The sequence below is a fragment of the Panthera leo genome, chromosome A1, assembly GCF_018350215.1.
Source record: "Panthera leo isolate Ple1 chromosome A1, P.leo_Ple1_pat1.1, whole genome shotgun sequence".
Taxonomy (NCBI): Eukaryota; Metazoa; Chordata; class Mammalia; order Carnivora; family Felidae; genus Panthera; species Panthera leo.
Genome location: NC_056679.1, coordinates 57,767,088 through 57,788,642, shown reverse-complemented (window position 1 = coordinate 57,788,642; position 21,555 = coordinate 57,767,088). Strand labels below are relative to the sequence as shown.

Sequence of the window (21,555 nt, the reverse complement as noted above, 5' to 3'; positions counted from 1 at the left end):
TTATGTATTACAGACAATAGTTTAGTAAAAGTTGCTTTTTTTCTCCATTATAATAGTACATTTTTATTGACATAAACGAAATATAAGACAAAAGAAAATACAGAAAATAATAGTGTTGTCACTATTAAAATTCTTAAGGACATCATGCCTGATATCATTATATTCATTATCCCTGTTTATGTAAATCACCCCTACAGGTCCCAGAATTCCAGGTCTCAACACATCTCCCATTTGCAATTATTCCTCATCATTGTCTCCTTCTCTGCATAGATTTTATTTCCTCATGTATTATGCTCCCTAACTATGAAAATTCTTCCAATATGCAATCTAGAATTCAACATTCATTATCAAAAAAATTCCTAAATCATTAACCTCATTTCTGAACATTCCCAAGTCTCCCCCAAAGACAGTGAATGATACCTCTAAATTTTTATTATGTGGCAGAGTTTCTTTCTTTTTTTTTCTCCCAGCCCTTATACAAATAGGCCCATAATTATTCTGCACACACTTTTTGGCCCCTCATTCTATATTTTAAAATAAATTCCATTATTTCTCCATAATTATCCCAATTTTTAATTTCATGTAATCAGATTTTATACTATACAATTTCTCTCTTGATTGTGGTCATTTACTAACGTGGATTTTATTTCCCTCTAGTTTTCAGACTGAGGGCCAGACACAATGAATAAAGCATACTCTCATCAAGAAACATTGATACAAAATGTATTAGGTATTAAGAGACATTTCTAAAGCATTTAAAAGAAAAAAAACTCGGGAAAAGTTCAATAAATGATCAAATATCAGAATGGTAAAGAAATTTTCAACAGCAGAACTGGAAGCTATATTGAAAACATTAAAATTCTATAGGGGATGTGTGTGTGTGTGTGTGTGTGTGTGTGAGAACATATACAGTTAGAACTCTGTATATGGCCAAACTATTAATCAAATACAGATTAAATATGCACTCTCAGAAATGACTCCCATTTGCCATGCCATGGAACTACCAGAGGATGTTTTCAATGAAATCATGAAAAATGAAAATATTGAATGCAGAAGTTAGAGAGTTCATGACAAAAGACACATAAAGATAATCACCAAGAAGACAGTAAAACAAAATTGAAAGATACCACTTAAGTGAGCAGTACCAGTAACAAAAAGTTCATATCAAAGCAGGTAAACAAAAACACCCAGGGGGTACAGTTGATAAATAACAGAGGATTCCAGTGAGATTTCAATTTCAGATAAACTACTTTTTTAGTATAAAATGTCCCAAATAATTCATTGGACATATTTATACTGAAAAATAGCTACTCATTTGACATACAAGTTCAACTGAGTATCTTTTATTTTTATTTGCTAAACCTAAGTTACCTTATCTATGAAAGATAACTCCAAGAAATAAAACACCTAGATGATTTTATATTTAAACATATTTATATGTATTGACATTATTTTAGAAATTTTAGAAGAAAACGATCTGTTACCTAATAAATTAAGCAAGTGGAGAAATACATAAGTTTGGAAATTAAAATTAACTTAAAGAAAAAAAGGAGATGTAACTATAAAGAATTAATTCTGCCAACTATTATGTATTTGTAAATGTGAAAATAAATAACAATTTCATGAAATGATTGGGAAAGAGCATTGTGTATACCTGTGCAGGTGCACATATGTGTCTATTTGTTTGAAATGCTAAAAAGTGTTAAAAAGATAAACCATTATTTTCTATGATATGAAAATAAGTAGTGCTTACTTTTTAAATTAAAAAAAATAGCAAGATTGGGGTGCCCGAGTAGCTCAGTCAGTTAAGCATCTGACTTTGGTTGAGGTCATGATCTCGCAGTTATTGAGTTTGAGCCCTGCGTTGGGCTCTGTGCTGACAGCTCAGAGCCTGGAGCCTGGTTCAGACACTCTCTCTCTCTCTCTCTCTCTCTCTCTCTCTCTCTCTCTCTTTCTCTGTCCCTTCCCCCCCACACTCTGTCTCTCTCTCTCAAAAATAAATAAACATTATTTTTTTTAAATAGCAAAATAAAATTGTATTTACAATTATAGAGTTAAATACTAAGTGACTGGAGAGTTGCTGTTTCTGGTGTATTAGTCTCAGGAACAACTAGATTTGGGACAGACAAATGCTTTTTTCCCTTCCTAATACCTGTTAGTGCCATTTGAGGTCTTAAAATATGTTTAAGTACCAATTTGATAAAATTTCACACTAACTTAAATATTTAATTAAACCTTGCCTTTTAGCTTTATGCAGAGATTAGAGACAGCCAGAAACTGACACTGCATCCAGCCTACAATTTCAATTATATGTATTTGGTACTATATTCAACAGAGTACTATATTATGTTATTTTTTTACTTCACAGAGGTTATGTTTTAGGTCACTTACAAATTTACAGAAAAAAATCAATGAGGAATACCATGAGTTCCCATATACATGCTCCTCCCCATTCGGAATTTCCCCTGTTATCATAACTTTCCTTCATGTAGTACATTTGTTTTGATTAATAAACCAATTTTGATACATTATTTTTTTAAATTTTAGCATTTTTTAAAAATCGAAGTATAATTGACATACAATATTATATTAGGTTCAGGGGTACAGCATAATGATTTGATATCTGTACACACTGTAAAATAATCACCACAATAAGTATGGTTAACATCCATCACCGTAAATAGTAACAAAACAAATTATTGTGATTAAGAACTTTTAAAATCAACTCTCTTAGCATCATTAACTATAGTTACCATGCTGTACGTTCCATCCCCATGAATTATTTATTTTATAATTGGAAATTTGAACCTTTTGCTCCCCTTCATCCATTTTTCCTACCCTGCCATCCAGTCCCCACTGCTGGCAACTAGCAACTCTGTTCTCTGCATCCATGAACTTCTATTTTTGTTTGCTGTTTGTTTTGTTTACAGATTCCACGTATAAGTGAGATCATATAGTATTTACCTTTCCCTGACTCGCTTCACTTTAGCATTATGCCCTCAAAGTCCATCCTTGTCACAAATAACAAGATTTCATTTTTTTTATGACTGACTTGATTATCATTAAATAAAATCCATAGGTTACCTTTGGTTTACTCTTTGTTTTGTACATTCTATGTGTTTTAGCAAATGACTAATGACATATATTCACCATTACAGTATTATACGAAAAAGTTTCATTGTCCTAAAATTCCTCTTTGCCCCATCTATTCATCATACCTTCCTCACAGAACCTCCCAACCACCAATGTTTTTACTGTCTCCAAAGTGTTGCCTATTCCAGAATGCCATATAGATAGAATTATACAACATACAGCATTTTCATACTGGCTTTTTATACTAAGAGATATGCATTTAAGGTTCCTACAGGTGTTTCTGTGCTTTTGGAGCTCATTTCTTTTTATCACTGAAGAACATTCCTTTGTATAGGTGTGCTGTAGTTTGTTTATCCACTCACTTCCTGAAGGACATCTTGATTGGTTACAAATTTTGGTAATTATGAATAAAATTGACATAAATATTTGTGTGCACATTTTAGCATACATATGTTTCAACTCATTTTAGTAACTGCTATGGGGCACAACTTCTGGATTGAACATGAAGAATATATTTAGCTTTGTAAGAAACTGCCACTGTCTTGCAAAGTGTCTATGCCATTTTACATTCCACCAGCAATGAACGAGAGTTCCCGCAGTTCCACATCCTCACCAGCATTTGGTGTGAGTACATATTAGTAACCAAAATATTAGGAGCCTTTAATTATACAGCAGCATCCATAAAAGGTGGCAAATCCTTTGGTTAGGAGGCAGCAAGAGTACTTTGTTTCGTGTCACTTTTTGCCTACCAGATTTAAAACACAGAATGCTATAAATGATTTCAGAAGCTAATGGTTATAAAATACATATCCACGAGTGAAATACAAATAACTGTTTTCTACTGACTTTTAATCCAATGATTGGCTATTTGTTGATTAATTAAGTATATCTGTGGCAATTTTTCCCTGAGTAAGAATTTTTCTTTCCTTTTTCTTACCTTTTCTCTATTTTTTCTTCTTTGGTTTTGAGATTTACCACTGTATTATTTTTAATTTTGTTTGGAATTTTACTTAGAAATGAATAATATGTGTATATACATGTACATAACCCCAATAGTTTTTATTATTTAGGGCTCTAATAGATTCACTAAACTTTTAATAACATGAAGCTTGATATCTAAACTCAGGTTTAATGCACTATGTTGGACTCACTGACAAAATGGCCAAGAAATGCAAATATGAATAAAAAAATTCAGTAATTAGGCTCTCACTCCTTTTATTACTCCTGTGACTTAGGACAAGTTACTTAACCTCTTTTCAATTACCATGCATGGCATGAAATGAGGAACATACCATATAAACATTAGGTGGTTTGATGAAAGAACAGAATAGCATAATGTGCTTTGAAAATAAGCATCTTATTTAACATGTTTATATTTGCTTATTTTATATTTATGATTTTTAAAAGCATAACCCCATGGATCTGTCATCAATTAGTATACTTGATTATATATTTAAATGTTTCATTTTCAATAGCTTGAAAATTTCATGTGATACATTGTTAAGACGTGGATATGATTTTTAAAGATGCATTTTTTTCAAATTTATTTATTTATTAAAGAGAAAGAGAGAGAGAATGTGAGCGATGGAGGGGCAGGGAGAGAGGGAGACAGAGAATCCCAAGCAGGCTCCACAATGTCAGCCAAGAGCCCTTCACGGGGCTCGATCTCATGAACCATGAGATCATGACCTGAGCCAAAATCAAGAGTTGGATGCTTAACTGACTGAGCCACCCAGGTGCCCCTAAAGATGAATTTCTAATAAACAAACTGCTTCTCTAAGTTATGGTTTTCGAAAAAAGATACTCATGAAACACAGCAAAACATAAATATGAATAGTAGTACAGAGATCCTTCTCTGCTGAGGAAAGATAAGTACTCCAGTCAAAACCAAAATAATTTTTGTAAAGTATCAGTAAATGGGATAGATCTATGGGAACTGACTTAAAAAGTTATAATAGAAACATTTTTATTCTTCCCATTATGAAGGGTATAGATAAAGATACAAAATACCAATAGATTTTTGTCTAGAACGGCCTGAATCTAAAGTACTCCAGGATATGCGGATTGTGTAAAAATGTCTGTTCTCACCTAGGTTATACTGAGCCCATTTTCACATACTTTCAAATCAGAGAAAGTTGTGGAAGCTCTCTTTAAGATTCAGTAGAGATTAATTTCATCAATATCAATATTTGAAGTAAAGATAGAAGAAGGAAGACTGATGGCTACAATATCAATTTTCAATATGGGTAAACCACGCTTACTAAGAGAGATATAATTTGAACTGTTTCAAAATTATCTAATAAAAACTGTATGTTATGTATATTATATGTTAGGTTCACATCTCCCCCCAACCCCCTTGTTTTGGCTTCAGATAGATAATTCTGACAGGGTACTGGTGGGGTGAACAGTCAGGCAAAAACAGAGTTGTCCTAAAACAATAAATTATTATTAAAATGAAAACCTTACTCACTTCCTCGTAAATTTCTATTGCTATTTGACAGATGATAAGTTGGCCTTGTCAACTCATTCTAAAAAAAAAAAAAATGGCAACATCTAGAACTGTAGTTTTTCACATAGCGTAGCAATTGAAAATTCCAGTTGTTGAATTACTTTTGAAAACCTAGATTATTATTATTTCAGCTATTTTAGGCTTGTGTAATATATAAAATAATAGAATATAAACATGGAGGATTGTTAATTTATATTTTCATCTGAAAAACTAATAAATGCAAATACTTTTGATAAACTGTACCATTAGAAAAAAATTGGTTATCTGTATCTGTTAATATCTATATATTACCTATATTATTGTTATGTTATTATATATATATATATATATATATATATATATATATATACACACCAGTTATAATATATACATTTTTTCAGTACCTATAAAAACATTTATATGTAGCCATGGAAGACTACTGTCTGCGTAATGTGGTTTGAAGAAACTGGGAATTGAACTGTGGTGAAAATATTTCTGAATTCTGTCACGTAAGCAAATGTTAGAGTTTCATTAGAAATCAGGATATGTTATTATATTTGACCACATCTTCAATGGATTTCCTGTAAAATATAACTATCCTTTGAGTGAAGTAGCAGATTAAGCTCATGATAATGAAAAATTGTCCTAAATTACTTGTTAAATGAAACATAATTCTGCCTGCTAAATATAAGTGAGTAACGGTGTTACCTAAGGGTTTATTGGACAGCTCACAGGACCTCCAGGAAGACAAGAGAAGTTGGCTTGAATACCTTATAGTCCAGAAGAGTAATCTCAGTCAAGTAAAGGACTGGTTAGTGAAAATCTCACTGCCACTGCTACCAGGCACGGACACTGTAGACTATGCTGACCTCATTCTCTTGACCCAAGATGCCCCCATATGAACCTGTTGTCACTGCTAATCCCGTAAACTGGATATGGATTCTACTGATTCCATGACCCTCACCATAAATCCCACGTGACACTGCTCTTTATTTTATTTGGTTTTGCCTCAGTGTCCAGAATAGGTGCATGGGATTGATCGGTCTGGTTTCCAAGTAAGTGCACATGCTACCTACAAGACAGATTTGGAAAGCAAGAATCTGAAAATATCAAATTCTGCTGTTTAAAGCAGGGACTTCTTTGTAGCATAAAAGATTCTTCAAACATATATATGCCATTAATTTACTGAGGAACAAAAAGTAATTACAAAAACCTTCAACAACAACACCTTCGGTTGTCCAATATCAGTATAATTATCTCTTCCCTTATCTTCATTTCTAAAGTAACCCCCCCCAAATTATCCATTTTCCCAACATAATATAATTATATTTTATACAATCAAATACATTTAAACATTCCCATCAAAAAGCTTAAACCAAATTATCATGAACTATGGCATACAAATTTAAGACCACAATCAATCATATGCATTAAAATTTTATTCTGTCAAAATTCTCATTTTGATATTGCCAATTACACACACCCTTTATCAATAACAGAAAAAAAGAAATATATAATGAAAGGAAATTATTTACATTGTACACATATGCATATGCCAGAGCAAGTAAGGGAACATGGGTAGATGCTAGAGTACCCATTTTTTAACATGTCAACAAATCACAGTTGGTTTTGACAAATCCTCTACTTCATTAATCATATCATGTGTCTGGTAATTTAGGCAAGCAACTTAAGTGTTAAGAGTTCCTGCCCTGTAAAGTAACCCATATCTTCATTTTTAGGGGATCTGAGTCTTTGTTGGTCCTACCTGTATAAAATGGCCACGTTTTTCCTTAAGGTATACCCTTTGATATAACATCACAAGTGTCTCCATTTGCATTAACTAAGAACAAGGCTCAGAGTCTTTCAAGTGAAATCCTTTAGTTGTAAAATTAAATTATTCAAGAAGTAGGAGATTGATAAGACAAGGAATAATTATCAATAATGAGTGTGGTATTAAGCCAGCTACCATAAAATGCTATTCAGGCTTAATCTTCTGGGAAAATTCTGGGAGAGAGTGCAAATGCACATTTCCATCTTATTTATTCTACTCATGGGATAAGCATCATTGGTTGAGTGCTGCTCCAGGGTGCTATAATCACTTGGCATGTCCAGCCTGCTGCCAGCACTGTGTAGAAAGCTAGCCTTTCCAAAACCCAAGATAAAAGGACCTTCAGTGTCAGGGATATAGATACTACCTGGTGGAAATCACCTGGAGCATATAAAAGGTCCAAGAGGTATGGGTTAGGTATTGCCACTGCATGCTACACTTTGGTGTTCTCTTGTGTTTAAATTATTTTCCTTCTCATTTCTACTGAAACAGACAATACAGATTGCATCACTGAATCCACAATGAGCGCTGATGCTGTCATTACAAACAGCTACAACTCTAATAACTGCAGTTACAGGACCTAGATATAACTATTGATGTCCTATTGCAGTCCTTGATTCCTCATATTATTAGACACTAACTCAAGTCTATGGTAGGTGTTCTTGACCAGTGAAGTCTAGATCATGGACCTCGCTGTATATGGAAAGGAGATTAAAATAGAAAATATCAGGAATTTTCATATTTTTATATGATGCTAGAAAGAACTCAAATAAAAAGCATAAATGCAAGAGGAGATCTTACAACTGATGTCACAGAAATACAAAGGCTCATAGGAGACTACCATGAACAACTATATGCCAACAAATTGGTAACCCTGATGAAATAGACAAATTCCTGGAAACATACAACCTACTAAGACTGAATCATGAAGAAACAGAAAATTGGTTCAACCAGTAATGATTAAGGAGATTGAATCAGGCCTTAAAAATCACCATTCACTTACCTCCATGTTTATCTTTTATTCTCCTATCTCTGTTCAAATACAGTCTAGAATCTCCTCAGTGTGTATGGGATAACAGAGAACCCCCAGACAGTTCCATGGTCTCCAAACACTCTACTTTCTCATTCTTTCTTCTCTTCCACCTTGATCTTATCATCTACCTAAAAACAAATGTCATTTCTGAGGGAAAATTTCTGTGGTCATATCCTTATATTTTATGTTCCCATAATATCCTGTATTTTTCTAACACTATCAAAACACAATTTTTTCAAATCACGATTTTATTTTTTAATTTTTTTAATGTTTATTTATTTTTGAAACAGAGAGAGAGAGAGAGAGAGTGCGCACAAACAGGGGAGGAACAGAGAGAGAAGGAGACACAGAATCGGAAGCAGGCTCCAGGCTCTGAGCTGTCAGCACAGAGCCTTACACGGGGCTCATGAGTGGTGAGGTCATGACCTGAGTGGAAGTAGGATGCTTAACTGACTGAGCCACCCAGACGCCCCTCAAGTCATGATTTTAATGTTATTTATTTTCTATTTATTTTCTCTGAAATATTCAAACTCCATATTTGAAAGATAATTTCTCTTTTATTTAGTACTTAATCTCAACCACCTAACGGGTTTCTCTTCATTTGTTGTATTATACATATCGGAGGAAGGAGAAACCTTTAAATGAATATTAAAAAGTTATGGTATATTGCAATTTGTGTCTAAGAGATTTTTCTCACGCTGATACCTAGTAACCGTGGATCTTGAGTCTGGTAGGTATTTTATAAGGCTTGTGGGGTTATCTAGGTGAATGGTGGCTCAGACCAGGGAAATGATGGGAACTGAGAGGATTGGACAGATCCCATAAATATTTAAGTGGTAAATTGGTAAGACAGAATAAGAGTTGATGCATGGAATAAGGTAAAATGAGATGGCCAGCTTGAAAAAATTGACTTTACTGGATTGATAAACTCAGTTGGACAGTGATGACATTAAGTTAGAAAACAGAGAACAGCCAGTTTGGATGATAGGAATATTTTCTTTGCCCTTATGCTGCACAGAAATAGACATTCTAGAGAGAGTTCTAATGCCATGTTTCATTCTTTAAATTCTTTAAATGTTCATATAGTTTTTAGAATTATATTCAATAAATAATCTATGTCTCACTAATTAATTAAGACAGATTTCTAGAGCATATTTTATTTTTTATTAAACAGTAGGGACATCTGGGTGGCTCAGTCGGTTAAGCGTCTGACTTCAGCTCAGGTCATGACCTCACCGAACATGAGCCCCTTGTAAGGTTCTGAGCTCACAGTTCATGAGTTTGAGCCCCATATCAGGATTTGTGTCTCCCTCTCTCTGCCCCTCCCCCGCTTGCACTCGGTCTCTCTCAAAAATAAATAAATAAACATTAAAAAATTTATTAAATAGTAATAATTTATTAAACAGTAATAATATTCTCTCAAAGAAAATTATTATATGCTGAAGATGATTCTGGGAAAAGTTATAATTTGAAGGGTAACTAACCACAAATTTTGAATTTTATCTTTCCTAAACTTAAATATAATTTACAGTCATAAATAACAATGAGCTTTTGTTATAATACTCCTCATGAAGAAAGATATTTTACACCCCCCAGAAAATGTTTCTAAAATATTCTATGTTCTTGTGTTTTTACCATTTAGGTTGGCTACTTAAAAGTGCAAATGGAGATTCAAATAGTGACCCTATGCTGCCACCCAATGGAAGATATGGGAAATTATCTGTTTTAAACGTACTTCAGTGATGTTTATACCACATTAAGTAAGAACACTCCCATGACATTTGGAGAATTTTTCTATTAAAAGAATATCCACGATGTACAAAGGTGTGCGTCAATATCTGTTAAAATTTCTTTAGTTGTAATTAAACTTGTTTTATGTCTTCTTATCCTCACTATGGCCCAACTCTAGTTTTATTTTGTAGAAGCATACCCATTCAGGAAATGAAAATTTGATGTTAAAAATCAATACATAAAGTTATTAAATATTTAAATTCATTAAAACAAAAGACAATATTTAACCACACCTGTACAGTCAAAAAGGAGTGTGCAGGAGGAAGAAAATAATAAAGTGATTCAACATGGAAAATGGGGTTGGGGTTTGCATATAGTATATTAATTTAGGACAGAGGTGTAGGCTTCATCTAGATTTTATTACAACTCTGAAGCTTAGCAAAGGTGAATTTTGAAACTTAAGTAAAGCATTTTATCTCAGATTCTATTTAAAATGGGAATCATATAATTTATATCACAGGACTTTTGCAAGGATTAAATTAAGTAATATCTGAAGAGTACTTACATACATTAGTCATCAAAAAATAATATCTAGCAATAAGATTTTCTGTACAGTAAAAACATTTCACAAGTTTTATAATGCTTTAAAAATAATAACCCCACAATCAGCTGTGGACTTCTTGGTTGACACATATTTATATCTGAAGTCATATAAGCTTTTAATATTCTGATTAGAATGCATCACTAAGAAAAATCACTTAAAATCAGGTTTAATAGATACATTAACCCAGCTTGTAAGTAAGGCTTACTTTTGCTTACACTGCAGTAATGATGACGGTAAATAAAAGCATGATGTTTTTGTCGACTTGAGTGGATGAACTCAAGTATTTTTTAATTTTAATGATTGTCCTACTTCTATTTCATTAGACCTTGCTAAAATGACCGTCTCTAATGGTTCTGATTGCTGTCAAAATTTAAGACCTTTCCAGTGTTCTGCAAAGTTTGGTCTATAGGTCACTCACTAGTGGTTCATGTTTACAATATTTCCTCATGTTATTTAGTCCTCCACTGCTGGTGTAATAAATTACCATAAACGTAGTTGCTTAATACACACACATTAATTATCTTGTAGTTGTATAGGCTAGAAATCTGATGTAAGTCTCTCTGGCTTAAAATCAGTAAAAGCAGGCTGTTTGCAGGACTGCCTTTATCCCTGGAGGCTTTAAAATAAAATCCTTTTTTTCTTTTCTTTCTTTTTTTTTTTTTTTTGCCAGCTTCCATAGGCAGCTTGATCCCTCACTTGCAGCCTCTCTATCTTCAAAATCAACACCATTGCATCTCTCTGACCATTCTTTTGTGGTCACAGTTCCCTGTCTCTCTCACTTGCCTGTGTCTTCTTCCACTTCTATGAATCCTAATGATGTCACAGGACACACCCACATAATCCCCTTAAATTAATCAAATCTGCAAAGTCTCTTCTACTACGTAAAGTAACATTCATAAATCCTAGGAATTAGGACATACATTTATTTGGAGACATGATTCTATCATATCTATCAGTGATATCAAGTGGTTTGGCAGTTTTGTTTTTTAAAACGATATTTTGTTTTGACATGTATTTCACAATTTTGAAATGTTGAGTCATAATTTTTATAGAAATCACATTACAGTCTTAATCATTACTTCTGAAATTAATTTTTAGTGAAAATGTTATTAGAAATTTATTTTCTATTTCTTGATCAACAATCAAGCTGCAAATACACCAAACAAAAACAGCATTTTGAATATTAACTTACACAAATGACAATTTAAGTTTGAAACACGTATTTGTGTAATAACACAGTTCAAAGATGGAATGAAACAAAGTCTGCTTTGAGGTCTGTGGGGGGGGGGTATGTCAGTCAATAAAGTTTACACATGAAGAAAAATGCATACAACAAGCCAGGTATGCCTTTTTATCTTGAAAATTGTGCTATACCACTACAGACTTTTAAAGATCAGATTACATTGGAAACTTCTTTATTTTTCTATAAAATTCAGTATTTTTTCAAGAATTATAAAACAATAAACTGCATAACAAATAGGAAGATAAAAATTAAATTCAACCAGATTTTGATGTTATGCCAAATGGTATTTATCAAACATTTGCTTGACTGTACAAAGTATGGGTTAACACATAGTTTTTACTTGGAACAATAATAAAAAGAAACTATACTGATCTGCACAGATATCAGTGTTATACGGTCCTCTTAGAACAGTGTTCACTAAGAGTATTTAAGACCACTACATCAGAATCACCTGAAATTACTGATAGGAGCTGAGTCAGAATTTGTCAACGTTTTTTATTTATTTTTGGGACAGAGAGAGACAGAGCATGAACGGGGGAGGGGCAGAGAGAGAGGGAGACACAGAATCGGAAACAGGCTCCAGGCTCCGAGCCATCAGCCCAGAGCCTGACGCGGGGCTCGAACTCACAGACCGCGAGATCGTGACCCGGCCGAAGTCGGACGCTTAACCGACTGCGCCACCCAGGCGCCCCAGTGAGTCAGAATTTGTGCAGACCCCATGGTTCTTAAAAATCTGCAGTTTGAGAAACAATATCTTTTTTTTTTTTTTAGTTTTATTCATTTATTTTATTTATTTATTTATTTATTTATTTATTTATTTATTTATTTATTTTTATTTATGAGAGAGAAGGCATGGAGGGTCAGAGAGAGAGAATCCCAAGCAGGCTCCATCCTATCAGCACAGAGCCCGATGTGGGGCTTGAACTCAAGAACTGTAATAACATGCCCTGAGCCGAAACCAAGAGTTGGACACTTAACCTACTGAGTCACCCTGGCACCCCAAGAAACATTATCTTATGCCACATATGAGAATATGTCATATGCTATACATTACATATAACATACGGGATAGTAGTACAATGTTAGGGTTGAAGTGTGAATTGCCATTAAAATTAAGATGGCTGCTAAAATTCTAAGAATCCTTTATGTAGTAAGAAATTTTTTTTTTTTTGAGAGAGAGTGTGTGCAATTGAGTGAGGGCAGAGAAAGAGAGACAGAATCCCAGGATTGGCAGAGGGAGAGAGAAAGAGAGGGAAAGGAAGAGAGAACTGGGGCTCATCTGAAGTGATAAGCATGTTCACCTGAAGCAGGGCTCAAGCACACCTGATGTGGGACTTGAACTCAAGAACTGTGAGATCATGACCTGAGCTGAAGTCAGATGCTTAATGACTGAGCCTCCAGGTACCCTGTAGTGAGATACTCTTAAATATCAGAGTTGTTTTTTCTAATTTTTTCTGTATCATTTACCTAATTTATTTTAAAGCAGAATGAAAGGTTAAGTGTAACTGAATGAGTAAATAGGTTATTAGTATACCTTCAGAAATATAAACAGTGAGATAAAATTTTAAAAATAGAAATCTCCCTTGAATTACATGAAGATAAAGAACTTCTCTGTATGGTATTAAAAGCATCTCCTTTTCATATCATGCACTCATTATGAATTTTTCTAATAGCAGTGTAAGGGAAACATATATTCAGTGTAGATGGTCATTACAATTCAATTTATAGAAATTAAAGAGAGCACCTCTATAGATCCTCAGATGTTAAAATAATTATAAAGAAATATTATGAATAGCTGTATGCTACAGAATAAGACAAATGAGATGAAATCAACAAATTCCTAGAAAGACAAAAATCACCAAAATTGAATTAAGAATCAATCAAATTTGTAAATAGATCATGTAGTAAAGGTGAACTAATTAAAAAATCTTCCCATAAATGAAACTGAGTTAACTTTATCAAACACCTAAGGTAAAGATATCCTAATCCTACCCTAACTTTCCAACTCTTTATATTACCCCAACATGGATATAGGATGAAGACATAAGAAAGAAAGAAAGAAAGAAAGAAAGAAAGAAAGAAAGAGAGGAAGGAAGGAAGGAAGGAAGGAAGGAAAGAAGGAAGGAAGGAAAAAAAAAAAAACCACAGAAAAATATCTTACATGAATATACACACAATTTTTTTTTTAATATTAACAAACTGAATCTGTAAACATAGAAACCTTTATACACCATGACCAAGTAGGGTTTATCTAAGGAAAATTTGGTAGTTTAAAAACCATAAATCAATGAACATAAATAACATTACCTACTTCTACATATACTAGGATAGGAAAGACAAAACAAGCAAACAAATCTAAAATTTACACATGATAATATCAATAAATGCAGGAAAAGCATTTGACAAAATGCAACATCCATTCCTGTTATAAGCGTTTAGGAAACTACCAACAGAACTGAATTTTCTCAAACTAGTAATAGACAGTTACAAAACACCTACAGCTAACGTCATAGTTAATAATAAGTGAGTGTCTCTCCTCCCCACATTGGGAAAAAGACCATGATACCTCTTCTTAACAACCTCTATTCAACATAGTACTAGAAGGGTCTAGCTAGTCAAATAAAATTTTTTAAAAATGCACAAAGATATAAAATAATGAATAAAACTGTCCTCATTTGTTGAACACCGCAAAAAAGAGCTGGCAATAATACAAAATAAAACAAACAATAGACAACAAATTCTGAACAGCTGGAAGTATAGTTTTTCATGACTTCATTTTCTATTCTCTCAGCATGTTAATTATACTTCCTTTTTTGTTGTTAGTGTTTGCTTGAGAGTTGGAAATATAATTTACAATTAATGTAAATCTTCCTTCATATTGCACTGTACCACTTGATGTGTAGTGCACACACCTTATAACAGAATATTCCCAAATTTTCCCACCTGTCTAACATATCTGTCATTTACTTTATCTACACACTATAGCCACCTAATACATTATTTTAAATAAAATTTTAGCTGATAAATTAAAAAGGAGAAAATAAAATATTTTATTTTACCTATAATATTCCCTTTATAACACTACTGTTTTCTTTACATAGACCCATATTTCTGAACTGTATCATTTTCCTTTTCTATAAAGAACTTCTTTTAAAATTTCTTTTAAGACAGGTCTACTGGGAAATAATGTCCTCAATTTTTATTTGTCTTAATATTTACTCATTATTTAAATGATAATTTCACTAGATACAGACTTTTAGGTTGGCCTTTGTTTCTTTTCCTTTTAACATTTAACATATTTCACTAGACTTTTATCTTATTTCAAGAGTGACTATTAGACCATACTATTTATCATAAGGTTGAGTTGCTAGCAAAGTAGAAGAATAAATATCTTCTGTAAGAATTTTAATCTCAATGGATACTGAAGATGTGTTTATCTAAAATTAATAAAAAATTCAGAATTTATTTTTAAATAAAGACTTTATGTTGAAATATTCATACCAGTCAATTCTAGTTTTAAGGGAAGAAAACAAAACACTCAATGTTTAAAATAAGTGAAAATATTTTCTATTCAAAATTAAATAAAAACACTACAAGCCCTCTAGAGAGATACTTATATTTGACTTTTCAAAGTGACCTACTTTAACCAGTTAATCATCTTTCTATTCAATTTATGAAATGAAGGCTTTGCTTTTTAATGGGTAATCTGCATTTTATTAAAGATTGAAAGCAATGCCCATAGCTTAGTTATTCTTCACTGAAGCAAACTCTTTTTTGGAACTCAATGCTTATCATATAGTTAAAATGCACATTTCAAGTAGTTAATTTCAGGCTTGAAAAAGAAGAAGCATACATATAACTGCTATGGTTACAACATAAAAAAAAAAATGCAACTTTGATTTCTCAAGTACTAAATGTCATGTTCTGGAACTCCACTGAGATAACGTAAGTTAGAGCTTAATTTTCAATGAAGTCTATATAGAAATAATAAGCACAGAATAACAGTTCCAGTATGTGTGTTTGATGTAATTAGAATGCTAATAGGAAATGCTTCAGTGAACAAAAGTCAAGAGTCCACATCAAATTTAAATTCAAGCACTGTGAACAATGAAGTTTTTTTAAATGCTTTATAAGAAAAAAGAACTATATTTTCTTACTCAAATTTCTTTACGTCTGAAGTAGTTAAATCTCATACTTACATAAATGGAAATTTGATAGTGTGTCATTTTTTTCTTCTTATCAGGTCTGCTGTGTGAATAGGTAATGGTCTGGGAAGAGTTGTATGGTTTTTTTTGGAGTTCAGTCCAGTGTTCTTTGAGTTCTGTTTTGGTGCTATTTTGACTTTATGAAAAGCAGGATATTAAACTTGAATCTCTGAGCCACTGTTTTCTCCTCTGTAAAATGAAGATGATACTTAGCTTGGTATCAATACATATGTAATTGTTTTGAACATGAATAATACATGTAATGAAACAATCCAATCTATTTATATACTAACTGAATGATGTTAAGTTCCAAAACTTGCAGTTAAGTGAAATATTAGTAAGCAACTTCATACATGCGCGCGCGCACACACACACACACACACACACACACACACACACACACAAATTCTTACAATATGCTTTCCTTCAGGCTTTAAAAGTCAATACAATGACCTGAAATAGCATATTTATCTCAGTCAAGATTTCTTCAACAATAAAGTTTTACAAATGAGTTATCCTAAAGGATGATGATTGTTTCAATAATGTAATATAAATTAATAGAATAATTATTTGATTTGTTTGCTATTTTACTCAATTCACTAATAAAAAATAAAGTTTCAAAAAAATGAAGATAAGTATACAGCTATTTAATTTCAAAGTAGATATTTACCACAGGTTTTCTTAACTTTAAAGTCAGTATGTGTATATTTTGTTTTGATTTCCAGTAGACCATCCCAGTTCTATTTTTTTTTTTTTTTAACATTTTGGTACTCTTGCCAAGTCTTGGAAGGTTACTTAATTCCTCAAGGAGTTCTAGTTCTATATTTCCCTTTTCAGGATAATAAAGAATTTGATGGATGCTTGGATTTTCTCTTAAGTGCACTTAAGTATATGTAAGGTTTTTTGGAGAAAATTTCAAATTCGCAGTCTTCCTTATTTCTTCATCACCTTGCACCCATGTGGAAGCTTAAAACAGCAATTTCTAATATAAAGTATGATTGACATTATTTTTAAAAACCGTAAGAAGTATGAAAAACTTGAATTTCTTGGGGGTCAGTGAGGTATTTGAGTTCAAGCATCACTTTTCAGGTGACTTGCTACTTGACTGATTAGTTTATAAGTAATATGTTTCTACTTTATATCTAAGAAGTTAACTACTTTTATGTATCAAATGCTTACTTAGCTCACATCTTTGATCTTTTATCCTTGGAAATTATGAAAAAGGAGAATGGTCTAAAATAATTTGATTTGTAGATAAGAGCTTGCTAAGCAAGGAAGTTATGAGCTTTTAGGGAACCTTAATTATCAAGGACAAAATATAACACCAAAAAGTAACTGTAGTCCTAGGACAGAAGATCACACCCTGAACAAAATGTTTATTATTCCTGCAACCTTTAGACTTAGTATTACTTTTCCAAGCAGATTTTATTCTAAGAGATCTAAGGGGATCCAAGAATGACAGGTTTGCCAGATGTCTGTTTATTGGCCAGCATAATATTTTTTTTAATGTTTTTACGTATTTTTGAGAGAGACAGAACACAAGCAGGGGAAGGGCAGAGAGAAAGAGGGAGACACAGAATGCAAAGCAGGCTCCAGGCTCTGAGCTGTCAGGGGCTTTAACTCATGAACAGCGAGATCATGAGCTGAGCCAAAGTCGAAGCTCAATTGACTGAGCCACCCAGGTGCCCTTGGCCAGCAAAATATTTTCACAAATAAGCCAACATCTCAAATCTTGGAGGGGCGCCTAGCTGGCTCAGTTGATACAGCATGCAACTCTTATCTCGGGGTTGTAAATTTGAGCCCCATGTTGGGTTTAGAGATCACTTAAAAATATTTTTAAGAATAAAATAAAATCTTGGACATAAAATCCAGGATTGATGAATTATCTATTTTTAAAAAAAGAGTAAGAGGGAGGGACCAAGAGGGTGACATCAAAGACTCTTGAACTTCCCCTCTACTCCAAGAATAAACTGAATGTACAGCTACACAGGGAGCAATCTGAAATCCAGGAACTAGATGAATGAGCCCTTCACATCAGGCAAGTGCGAACATACCCACTTGGCAACCGGTAGGAAAGGTTTACCACAAACTCCACCTGGACACAGTGTCATAAAACCGGTAGGGAGGTCCCAACTCCCAGCTTCTTCCTGGGAAGCAAAATGTTTGAACCACACAGCTAGTGCCCCAATTTGTAAGACTTATTTGAGGGATGAGACCCCAAAATGCCACGCGGTGAAAGCCAACATGGCTGGCATTTGACGAGTTGCACAGCACTATACCTATCAAGGAAACAGGTTTTGTTTGTGGGGTTTTTTTTAGGAAGTATTTTCTAGCAACCTTTTGTCTCCTTTCTGTTTAAAAGTCTGGCTGCGGGTGAGGGGTGGCACCTGGGTGACTCAGTCCCTTAGGCGTCTGACTCTTGGCTTGGGTCAGGTCATGATCTCACGGTTCCGGAGCTGGAGCCCCATGTTGAGCTCCGTGCTACCTACCAGTACAGAGTCTGCTTAGGTTTCTCTCTCTCCCTCTCTCTCCCTCTCTCTCTCTCTCTCTCTCTCTGGCCCTCCCCACCTCTCTCTCTCTCTCAAAATAAAAAAATTACCCCCTCCAACCCCCAGAAAAAAAGTCTTTAAAGTCTGTGGGGGCGAAAGGAGGCTTAGTCATTTAAGCCTCTAACTGACTCTTTACCTCAGCTCAGGTCTTGATCTCAGGGTCGTGAGTTTAAGCCGGGAGCTGGGCGTGAAGCCAACTTTAAAAATAAACAAAAACAAACAGACAAATATCTGTTTTAAAAACTCTGTGTAACAGATTTAGTTGCAGTAAACTCGGGAGCTGAAGCAGTCCACTTACCCTGAAATTCCTCCTTTGTCACAGCCCCATCACCTGGATCCTGCTTTTCCTTTTGCAATCCTCAGAATTTCTGGCGAACGAAAGAGAAGGCGTGACCTCCCGAGGGAGCTCACGGGAGACGGTGTTGCGCATGTGCACAACTTCCGAGGTGGCATCCATCACAACAGACCCGCCTGGGGAGCTCCCTTGTTGCGCGGGAGAGCTCTGTTCAAATAATGCAGAGGAGAGTCCCTGTTACCCAGAACAGTGATAGGCAGATTAACGTAAGAAGCCTCTCTGAGAGGATAGCGGTCAGCCCTTAGATATGTAACCATCAGAAGTCGCAGCACAGGAGGCTCCCTGGAACTGGTTACTGAAGTTTCCAGAAGTGAAGCGGCTAAATGATACGACTGGCTCGAGTGGTAGCAGCAAACTCCAGCTCACCTCGCTGGCAAGTATTTCTTGAGAATGTGACACTAACATCAGCCCAGTTTTCAGCGACAGCGATGGCACCAGTTGCCACCGTGAGCTGCTCTCAGGTTCTCTTCAGACTTAAAATATAGACGCCTTTACGTTTACTTTTGTAGATTATTGTTCTCTTTCGGAGTCAAGGTTGGTGCTACGTAAGTGGGTGTCTGCTGCAAGGAATTTGAGGACATCCTCCTCCATTTGCAGGATATTAAGGACTCCAGATATTGTAAATGTTTCTCTTTAAGTTAGGACGGGAATCCAAAACAACTCCATACAGACCTTGTGCGTATGGATGATAGGTTATTGCTTTGTGGTTACCACAAAGCTTACATAAAACTTAAATGCCTGAAGTCTTGGCATTTAATAAAGCCTTCCAGAGGAATGCTGGCGATTCAGGAGAAGGCAAAGGCCTTCTTTTGGAACTTCTATTGCCTTTCATAATTACTAAAATATTGTCTTGTATTTTTATACTGTAGACAATTCCCAAGCTCAAGTTATCACGATATGCATGTGATGAGGGCGTCGTTATTATCTCTGCTATAGAAAAGAATATTCAAAGGGTAATGGTCAGTTCAAGGTTATAACTGAACTAGCAAGAGTAGGAAATAGGACCCAAGTCTCCCAAGTTATAATCTGGTATGTTTGTACTAATAAAGCCCATGTAATAATAAATGCATTAGTGATACATGCTGTACAGTATAAAATTCTACCCAAGAAGTATGTGCGTGTATGCACGTGTGTGTTGTTTCTAAAGCCCCTAAACTCCCCAGTACATGGAGTTTTAAAACTATAAGGCCAGCCTCTCAAATGTTTTTTTGAAACTAAATTACCCCTATATTTTATGAAACTAATCTACACAGTAACCAAAGGTTTTATTTTTCAGTTTCTGGATTTTTTTTTTTTATTCTAGTAACAGTAAAGTATTTTTATGTACTTTATGTATGTACTATAAGGTATTTTACATACTTTTTATGATGTAATATTTAAAAAAGTAAAAATAACTGTTTGGTAACAAACTTATTTTCTTGGCCAATCAACTTTCCTATATTCAGAATAGCTGATAGGGTGCTTAGGTGGCTCAGTCAGTTATGGGTGCGACTCTTGATTTCAGCTCAGGCCCTGATCTCATGGTTCATGTGTTCAAGCCCTGTGTCAGGCTCTATGATGACAGTGTGGAACCTGCTTGGATTCTCTTTCACCATCTCTCTCTCTGCTCCTCCAGGGCTTACGCTCTCTCTCTCTCTCTCTCTCAAAATAAATAAATAAACATTTAAAAAAATAACTGAAGTGAACCCCCTAAATTGAATTAAGATACATTGAGTAGCTTGGTTCCTATACCCCAATACTGCAATGTTTATGAAAAGGTATAGAATCAAAAATATTTTAAACAGGAACACATGGTTCTATTCATTTTTCTTATAATATTGTTTCATACTTACTTGACCCTTGTTGCACTTTCACCAGTCATATTAAATCCGTCTCTTTTATAAGTTATTTATGTAGCAAAAGCTATGATGCTAATTTAATAAATAATTATTTTAATACTATTTCACTTAAATTGAAATTTTATTTAGACTCATATCCTCAAAAATATCCTTTATCTTCTATTTCATGCTCTATAAAATTTTCACGCATCCCTACTCTTGTTTACAAGAGGAACTGGGAACAGAAAAGCTATCATATTTGAAAATAAATTAACCTGTCACATTCCTAGCTTGGCCGAGCTAGTAACTGTTTTTATTCTACCAAGAACAGTTTGCTGTAGTATTTCCAAATCAATTATTTGTAAAACATTTCATTTGAATGGCTTTCAGATAAATTTTAAATTTGGTCCAACTTCTATTGCTTTTCCATTTGATATCCTTCCACACATTTCTCTTTTCCTAAATATTGAAACTTTTCAACCACTTTTTTTAAAAAAAAATCTGAATTCTTACTAGATAAACACAAACTTCTTTGATTTATTTATACTAAAGTAATAATCATAAAATTTTGAGTTTCTGAAAAAAAAAAAGAAGTAAAAGGAATACATA

At 33.9% G+C, this 21,555-nt stretch overlaps 1 long non-coding RNA gene and 1 pseudogene across 3 annotated transcripts in view; both read right to left on the bottom strand.

The window, feature by feature from the left end:
* The window catches only part of LOC122214113, an 82,244-nt gene extending 63,099 nt beyond the window's left edge, over nucleotides 1-19,145 (bottom strand). For 2 of the 3 annotated variants that reach the window (XR_006199742.1, XR_006199743.1), the window contains exons 1-3: nucleotides 19,073-19,145; nucleotides 16,220-16,414; nucleotides 8,413-8,570 (exon numbers count right to left, since the gene is read on the bottom strand). This is a non-coding gene — a long non-coding RNA (uncharacterized LOC122214113). Of the gene's footprint in view, nucleotides 1-5,566; nucleotides 5,622-8,412; nucleotides 8,571-16,219; nucleotides 16,415-19,072 lie in introns of those variants that run through there. The other variant, XR_006199744.1, reaches the window with a different exon arrangement.
* A 5-nt stretch (nucleotides 19,146-19,150) lies between these two features.
* Nucleotides 19,151-20,990, bottom strand: LOC122229402 (annotated as a pseudogene).
* Between the last annotated feature and the right edge of the window lie 565 nt (nucleotides 20,991-21,555).